We start from the raw sequence: 564 nt of genomic DNA, 5'->3' as shown, positions 1-564 counted from the left end.
TTGTTGTCTCCCACTCAGTTAGACACAAATTTCAATTGAATAACCATAAAAAAACTAAAAGCTCATGGACGAAAAACACACCATGTAATCACACAAGAACAGTAATCGAAAAAAGAAAAAAGGGAAAAAACTAGAAAAAACAAGCAAACCTGCAATATCTGGGGATGGGGCACTAAGAACAAAAAAAAAGTAGGGAAAGAGAATAATAAATGAAGAAAAAAATAGGAAAAATGCAAAAAGAAAAACAAGAAATGGGGTTAATCATGAGGAAAAAAAAAAACCCTTTAATTTGGAAAAAAAAAAAAACCCTTTAATTTGGGGGGGGGGGGCGGAAATTCAACCAGGCAGAGGGAACAGAAAAAATGTGAAAACTAGGACCTGGTAGGGTAAGATTAAGAATTATAATAAAAAGGACAAAAGTATTAGTAATATTAGTTGTTTTAAAACAGACAAATACAAGCAAACTAATCACCGGAAAAAAGAAAGCTAAAAAGAAAAAAATAAAAATAAAAAAAGAGAAAAAAGAAAAAAAAAATCGGTGGAGGACAGGGTAGGGCACCCAGG

The sequence above is a fragment of the Orycteropus afer genome, unplaced genomic scaffold (genome assembly GCF_000298275.1).
Source record: "Orycteropus afer afer isolate SDZICR_OR568_19922 unplaced genomic scaffold, OryAfe1.0 scaffold00034, whole genome shotgun sequence".
Lineage (NCBI taxonomy): Eukaryota > Metazoa > Chordata > Mammalia > Tubulidentata > Orycteropodidae > Orycteropus > Orycteropus afer.
Note: the sequence above shows the minus strand (reverse complement) of the source record.